Source organism: Vicugna pacos, chromosome 14 (assembly GCF_048564905.1).
Source record: "Vicugna pacos chromosome 14, VicPac4, whole genome shotgun sequence".
Classification (NCBI taxonomy): Eukaryota; Metazoa; Chordata; class Mammalia; order Artiodactyla; family Camelidae; genus Vicugna; species Vicugna pacos.
The window spans coordinates 49414706-49422518 of record NC_133000.1 but is presented as its reverse complement, the minus strand read 5'-3'; the positions used below and the strand labels follow the sequence as shown (position 1 = coordinate 49422518).

Below are 7813 nucleotides of genomic sequence, written 5' to 3'. Positions count from 1 at the left end.
TAAATTATTCATAATTTCAATGACCTATACAGCAAGACTTGTGGAATCTACCTCTAAATCATATTTTAAATCTAGAAGCTTCGACTGAGTGGTAGCTTCCGGAGGACATTAATAGCCCTCTAACTGATCTCCACTGGTCTCATTGCTTCCATTCTTGTAGAGTCACATCCTTCCACTTCTATTTTCCAGACAGCAGCCAAAGTGATCTTTTGAAAATGCAAATTAAGTCATCTCCTAATTAAAACTGCTGGTTATCATTTTGGTCTTGGCTTAAACGTCACCTCCTCACAAACGTCACCTCCTCTAACATGCAGTTTAGTGTAACACTCGAGTCTCTCTGTCACATTATTCCATTTTATTGTCATCACTGCTTTTCCCAATAACTGATGGTTTACTTATGTGTCATCTCCATGAATAGAGGGACATGGTCTGTTTTCATTGCCTTTGCTGCCATGCACAGCGTTTGGCTCACCGTATGTGCTCCAAGAGTAACTGAACAAATGAACGAATGAATGTATTTCAGGAACACCTATTGTAATAGCTCGTGACTTTTTTTTTCTTTTTCTACATCACAAGCAGTTCAGGAGATTTTCTTTTCCACTTCATTTGTAAAATCAGATTAATCTTTCCTCAAGTAGCTGGAGTAATTTATTTGACTGCTTCATTCACATCTATGAAATGGTGGTGCTTCACCCAGCTGTAACTGACTTCATGCATGTTACTTGGAGGCCAAAGGAAGAATCATCTTTGCAATATCCTTTATAATCATCATCTGTGACTTGGTATTCTTAAAAGAAAACATGCAGCCCCATGATGGTGAGAAGCTTTATTTCTGCATGGGTTTGGACGTCTTTGTTTTCCATTTGCTCACCCAAACAACTTGGGAGTGTGATGTTGGTCCTTCCAGCCCAGGTCACTTTGGAGCATGTCATGTGTGGTCTTCATCCCAGAAACAGCTATCTATGTCCAAATTCTCTTTTCCCTATTGAAGAACTACAGAATAACTAAAACCACAAAGTACAATGACTTCACTTGGCTTTCAGTACCTATCAAGTTCCTGGAAGAAGGCTTTTCCACAAGTGGACGGCAACAGCTCATTTTCAAACTGAGCCTCAAACCGCTTTGGTTTTGTGTTTCCTGGTAGACATGAAAGAGATAATATTTATTTCCTTACCCCAAATGTGGGCACTCTTATGACATCACTACTGGGTTACTTCCCCTCAGCTCTCTGCCTGGGTGAACAAGTGGCTTAATTAAGAGCTGTCCGTTGTACCTTTGGGGATGCTTCCTTCTGAAGTTCAGCCTAAGATTCCTCTCTCACACAGTTAGAGCTTCAACCAAGTGCCAGTGAATGCCGCATCATTATGCCGCCATTTAGAGGGACTGATGTGCAGCGGAAGACAGGTGTGACCCAGCTCTGTCTTTCCCCAGCCAATAACCCAGGGTGCGGGAGGCCAGAGGTGCCTTTAACATTTGCTGCTGCTCCGTGTGCTGTATAAACTTGCCACGGCCTGGCCGTCATTGTTTTCAGAACCTTGACTCTTCCTTACTGTTCTCATCATCCAAATTTATTTAAGAATGGGACTATTAGAAACACAATTGGTGAATTAATGTCATAGGGACTGCTGCTGACAGCTCATCAATGTTTGATATGCCACTCAGACAAATGAAACATAAGCCACCCAGAACAAGGGGACCTTTTGACACTTCAAAGGAAACCCCTATGGGTGGTTTCCTCTTGAAGCCACACTAAACTGGCTCGATCTCCTCAGCTGGAAGCTGCCAATGTCTCATTAACCCCTAAAAAGGCCCGGCATGAGCTTTCCTTTCCAGCTATAATTATGCCATGCACTCCTGTTATGCTGCACTGAACCGCAACACTGTCACCCACACATTATAAACATCCACCCTAATTGAAAAGCAGATTAGACTCTTGTGTTAATTAGCCAAAAACCCGCCCACTTGCATGCATTATGATTGCCTCTTAAATACGGAGGATGTTGAAATCCCTCAGAAAGACAAGGCAGACTTAATTGCAATAACCTGCAAATTAAGTTTAATTTACTTTAAATTTACCGGTTTAGCAGGCTCATTTGATGGTGTTAATGTTCTAGCAAATTAATTATCTGAATTAGTCATGCCTGGTGGAGTTTTGCAGCAGAATACATTGTACAGTGGCCTATTAATAACAGACAAACAGGACAGGATTAATGAGAAGATTATGCTCGAGTTCTTGAAAAAAAAAAGGATCTTGCATGAAATCAAATATAATCACCAAAGTGCAAATACAGACACAGAATATAAACAAACTGAGATTTATTACACTCTATGGCATGCCATCCAGGAGAAACAGTAAAACATGACCAGAAAAATAGACAGAAAGAGTCCTGTTCTCTCTACTCCTGTGGCGTTCTCATCACCGCAAACTGTCCTGTTCGTGAGCGTGGGGGAGTCCCATGGACAAGCAATGGACAGCAGAGACGGATCTAGTAAGTCAGTTAGAAATAGCTTCTCTCCAGTTAATTCTGTTGCCCTGTTAGGAGTTTATAAAGCACTAATATGCTTTCTGGAACCTACTTGTAACCATCCTCTTTGGGCAGATCAGGATGCTACTAACGTTAAATAACCTAAACCAGGATGATCTTGCAGACACTTTTAGCTTTGCCCAGGCTGATGTGGGAAGGTGGGGGAGGGGAACATGCAAAGATTGGGGGACTATTTAGAGTGTTAACACCTCTGGAGAACCTTCCAGATTCACCCCTCCATGAGGATAGGTGAATCTTATTCCTTTTGTATCCCCAGGGCCTCAGACAGGGCCTGGGACATAGCAGGGGGCTTAAAAAACATGTATTTGTTTATTTTGAATGGATGAAACACAAAATTAGCTTAGTGACAGTTTTGGAAAAAGAATTTCTCAGCTTGGAGGCTATTGCCTGGTATCACCCCTAACAACAAGGAATTTCCCTGGAAGTCCAGTGCCGGCGCTTCTGTTGTTAATGAAGAGTTAGATTTTCTCCTTTGGTTCTGAAGAGACACGCGCAGGCTCTCTCTCTGCCACCCGCAGCAGAAAGTAACAGCCCCTGGGTGTCAAACTCATCATCTTTGACTGGCTCGCACTGAATATGGCCATGCAGTGATTGACCTCCACATGCCAGAATATTGACTGGGCTGGAGAAGCCTATGCCATCATTTTCTTGGAGCAGTCACCGCTTTTGTCTTGATCCTGTCCACAGCTGTCACACTGTGGTGAACCACCGAAAAGAGCCCACATTTGCATCCTTTATGCATTTATGCTGCTCTGCTTAAAATAAAAATGCCACCACTTGAAAGAGAGGCTGAACCGTTGATTCTGGTTTTTAAAAAATTATCTCATTAAAAGCCAAGGGTTGGGGTTTAGTTGGGAGTGGGGATGGGGAGACATGCAGAATATGTAAACTTGCTTTATGGGGTGTATTTAATTTGGGGGAAAAATAATGAGAATAAAAATTGTTTCAATATGTTTTCTGTATTGTGTCAATATATCACACAGCTCCTTTCTGGAGCCACATTTGCTGTTAGGATGGTTGGATTTTTCTTTTCTTTCTTTTTTTTTTTTTTTGCTTTTTTTGTTGTTGTGGTTCTCTGTTGAATTACAATTTGCAGCAGTAAATGAAACTGGCACAAAAGCAGGTGTTATTAAAACTGGGCAGGAAAAGGACAATAACAACATAATTCCACTTTAAAGGCCGATATGTGTATGGTGGAAATGACTTCGGTTGGACCCCACCGGGAATACAAAATACACCATAAAGAAAATGGATTTCAGTGACACATAAACAAAAGGCAAATGACTAATATATTTACATATAACATGTGGTGTATTCATTGCACACCATGGTGACAGAATTGTTTATTTCATTTATAATTTATACAGCAAAATCTTATTAAATGTGTAACTAGTTTGCCAGATGATAATATACATAGGAGATTAGGCTTCTATTATAGAACGTCATTAACAACAAAAGATTTTCATTTGTGAGTTAATTTTTTCCCCGTTCATTCTTTTCAGCAGCCTGCGCTCTGAATAGAAGCCTGCCTCTCTTCCATCATGGTGGCAACCGTGGTGGTATGGAAAGAAGAAGGAAGTTGGGAATTCCTGGAGAAGGGTGCCCACTGGCCAACAGACTCCTGTCAGTTTTCAGAATACATAAAGGATAATTGATGAGTGTGTGTGAACTTCAAGGTGATTTCAGAGATCCTAGAAAAATCCTCCTCTGGCAAAGGAAATTCTATCAAAGGCCAGAAACACCAGAATTTGAGACTTGACAGGGATTGCTTCCAAGACTCAAGGGTCCTGTGAGTAAATGTAAAGAGAATATGCTTTAAGGAAATTCCAGACACTAAGGGTGCAGGCAGTTTTGCAGATGAGACTCTTTCTCAGGATATTAACTGGGCAGGAATTTTTTTGTTTGTTTTTTTGCTTCCAACACTGCAGTGTGTGCTAAAGTAGTCAGCCCTCTTCCTCATTATTTCAGAATAAGGAGAACTCCCTGTCCCCTGCTTTAGAATTTTTCTTCATGCAGTGTTATTTAATGAGGATCAAACCATTTCACAATGTTTGTAGTGAATCTGATTCCCAGCCAGGAGAGGGGTGCTTGTGAGAAGCAACGGGATGGGTGGGGTTTGGCGGGAGCGGGAGGGGGATGGAAGTGAGGTGGCGGAGAAATGCTTTTAAACAATAAAATGTATTTTACTTTCAAGCCTTGAGCTGTCAGGCTTCATTCCAAATAATGTGTCCTGACAGTTCATAGCTACTCTTAAAAACTGGGTGAAGCTTTTGCAGTTGCAAACTAGTGTGATAAAACATGAAAATACTTTATTCAGGTAAAGTGGAAATAGCTGTTCAGCCTGGTTAAGTTACACAGAAACCTCTTTCTCTCTAAATTAATGTACTGTGCAAATGTCTTGCCTGTGACACCCTAGCTGTCCACTTAATAAAAGCCCTTCCAAGGAGAACCGTGTCTTAGTGCATCAGAGCATTAGCGAGCGCTCCAAACCTAAAGCCAGATAAACTCAAATGTTTCAAACAAGCACATGAGGAAGTGGGTCTCAGTGTTGCCAATAATAAGTGGAAAATGCAAAGAACACTTATTTATTCAGTCTCTGCTCTTGGCCTGGGAGAAGACAAAGAACGAGTTTTATTTTTTGCACACTTTTCCATTCATTAGTTTCAGAAGAGGGGAGAGGAGAGGGGAGAGAGGGCAACACAAAAGCACCTGTCTTTGGATGCCGGAGAGTGTCCACGTAACAGAAAAAAACAGCAAAGAAAAATTTAAAGAAATAGAAAGAATGACGCTATTTTCTTTGATTAAGGCTCAGTGTGGCCAGTAGTATGAGGAGACTGTCACTGAAACAGCTGAAGGGAGTCTAGGTTCAATTAACAGAGGTATGGAGTCTGGAATCCAGGAGAGGAGATCACTGCTCAGACCACATCTGGACTATCATGCTCAATCCTGGGCCTGAGAGACCCAAACCAACTAGTTACTATGTAGAGACCAGTGAAAGTGGTGGCAATAAAATATGAAGTTGTTATGTGAGAAACAGTTGAGGGAACAGGAGCAATTCCTCATTCAGAGAGATTAAGTTTTAGCGGAAGATGTATGATCCCTTGGAGGTTTTGCAGAGGCTTTCCAGTAGCATAGTTTTCCTTCTTTACTGAATAATAATAATTGCAGTAGTAATAGTAGTAATAATAACACTAACACTTGCCATTTGTTTAGTGTTCTCAAGTTACAAGTATCTTCTTACAAATATAATTTTATTTAGTCTACCTAGTACCTTGAGGAGAAATTATTATAATCTGTGCTTTACAGATGAGGAAATGGACTCAAAGTAGCTCAGTTCCTTGCTCAGTGGGGCACAGAAAACAAAGGGAAGTCTGGGGAGTCCAAGTCTACCAACACCAAGTCACAATGAATAGCTGGACCAGACTGTTGATTTTTACGATTTTAATGGACTTAAAGGTTTAGGAAACTGCTGTTCTTATTTATCCATTTATTCAGCAAAGGCTTATCACTAAGTGTCACTAACTGGGAAGTTTCTGAGGCTTGTAATACAAATAAGGTATGGTACGGTCAGTTCCACTGAGGGTCTTGTCTTGTGAAGCGGAACAAAGGAAGGAGATCATTAGAATGTTTTATATGTATATGAAACTGACTCACTTTGCTGTACCCCTGATTTGGGAACTATCCAAGCCCTATCAAGGTGATTAGAAAGCATATTCAAGTCTGAAATGTAGGCTTGCTGCAGAATAGCAGGTTACCTAATAGTCATGTACGGGAATGAAGCCCAGAAAAGACATATTAATATGTCATGATGTCTCAATGGAGGGGGTGCATTTTCCAGCTAATTTATGTTCTTAGTGGTGATAATGTGACAGCCTTTCTGTGTTCGCCAACTACCAACTTAATTCCGCTCTGATTTCACATAGCAATTTGACTCTCCTTGAACATTTTCCATGGGTAGTTGACAGCCATCATACTAGATTGTAAGCCTGTGAAGACAGGAACTGTATCACATCCATCTTTGTATCTCTGCATCTAGGATAAGGGATGGTACAAAATGGAATTTAGTATCAGTTGAGTGAAATGGATATAGCTTTCTTTTTATTTTATGATCCTTCTTTTATACATTTGGTTAGCATGGATTAGCTTTGAGTAATTGAAGATCTTGAATCTGGAGTTCCATGGACCAGGGTGTTGTAGGCTGAACTGTATTCCCAACTGCAAATTCATATGTTGAAGTCCTCATCCCCACCCTTTCCCCCATACTTCAGAATGTGACTGCATTTAAATATAAGTTTTTTAAAGAGGCAATTGAGTTAAAACGAGGTCACATCCATGGGCCCTAATCAAAGGACTGGTGTCTTTATAAGAAGAGGAGACTGGGACACAGACACACACAGAGAGAAGGCCATGTGAGGACCAGGGAGAAGGTGGCCAGCTACAAGCCAAGTGGAAAGGCTTCAGAAGAAACTAACCTGCCAGCATCTTGAGCTCAGCCTTCTAGGCACCAGAAGTGTGAGAAAATAAACTTCTGTTGTTCAAGTCATACAGTCCATGGTGCTTTGCTATGGCAGTCCCAGTAAGCTAATGCACAAGGCCAGGCCACGCATCTGGGAGGGCGTACCACCTGGCCTCTTTCTTTGACATATCTATTCAGTCACAGAGTGAATGAGGCTAAAGAAAGTTACCACTAGATCTACTTTCCCAATAACCACATTAAGCTCAAAGAGGCCAGAAGTTAATTTCAATCTTGACTGAGCAACTTGTTTGGTTCTATTGTCTTTTAAAAGTTTGTTATTCAGAACATTTTCCCTGGAAGATAAATGGAAAAAAAAACAATTCTAAGGTCAAATATATTTGGGAACACTGTGTATAATTTCTTCCTTTTAGCTATTCACATAGCTTATCAATGAATTAGACTCTGAGTGATAACTGTATTTAAGAAAGCTGTTCAGTTTTGCTAATCTAGTATTTATCAAATGTTTTGACCAGAGAATTTATTTTCCTACAATGAAGATCTCATAAAATCTAGTACCATGAGTATTCTGTTTAAAATATTTCAATAAAATCTCATTTATTAGCATTAGTATCCCAATCTGCACTCCGAATGGAAATCAAATTGCAAGGTGGTCAAAAGGTACAGACTTCCAGTTATAAGATAAGTAAGTCCTGAGGATATAATGAACAGCAGGGTGGCTCTAGTTAACAATGCTGTGGGGTATGTTTGAAAATTGCCAAGAGAGTAGATCTCAAAAGATCACATCATGAAA

General features: G+C 40.5%; 1 long non-coding RNA gene across 1 annotated transcript; it reads left to right on the top strand.

The window, feature by feature from the left end:
• The first annotated feature begins 1297 nt into the window (after positions 1 to 1297).
• On the top strand, positions 1298 to 4139 carry LOC140685526 (uncharacterized). The gene is made up of 3 exons (XR_012058780.1): positions 1298 to 1404; positions 2345 to 2489; positions 4049 to 4139. It is a non-coding gene; the product is annotated as an uncharacterized lncRNA (long non-coding RNA).
• The last annotated feature ends 3674 nt before the right edge of the window (positions 4140 to 7813 follow it).